The following is a 274-nucleotide window of genomic DNA, read 5'->3' as shown; positions in this document are numbered from 1 at the left end:
AATGATATGCTACCTCAGCAAACGAAAAATAAATTATCATATATCACATACACCAGCAATTATCATCATCCGTCACAGCCATTACGTGTTCATGCTGTATACTTTCATTGATAACGACAGCCATGTTAACCTCATGCAAAGGATATATACCATCGAGATACACGTGCGTCAATAATAAGCAAAAAAACCTCATGCGAAGGATATATAGCATCGAGATACACGTGCGTCAATAATAAGCAAAAAAAAGTGTTGAAAGCCAAGCCAAATGCGTTTT

At 36.5% G+C, this 274-nt stretch overlaps 1 protein-coding gene across 1 annotated transcript in view; it reads left to right on the top strand.

Moving 5' to 3' along the window:
- Window positions 1-274, top strand: part of LOC119582330 — an 18,030-nt gene that overhangs the window by 17,317 nt on the left and 439 nt on the right. The window lies entirely within an intron of this gene.

Source organism: Penaeus monodon, chromosome 15 (assembly GCF_015228065.2).
Source record: "Penaeus monodon isolate SGIC_2016 chromosome 15, NSTDA_Pmon_1, whole genome shotgun sequence".
Taxonomy (NCBI): Eukaryota; Metazoa; Arthropoda; class Malacostraca; order Decapoda; family Penaeidae; genus Penaeus; species Penaeus monodon.
The sequence above is the reverse complement of the archived record's forward strand: the minus strand, read 5'-3'. Positions and strand labels throughout refer to the sequence as shown.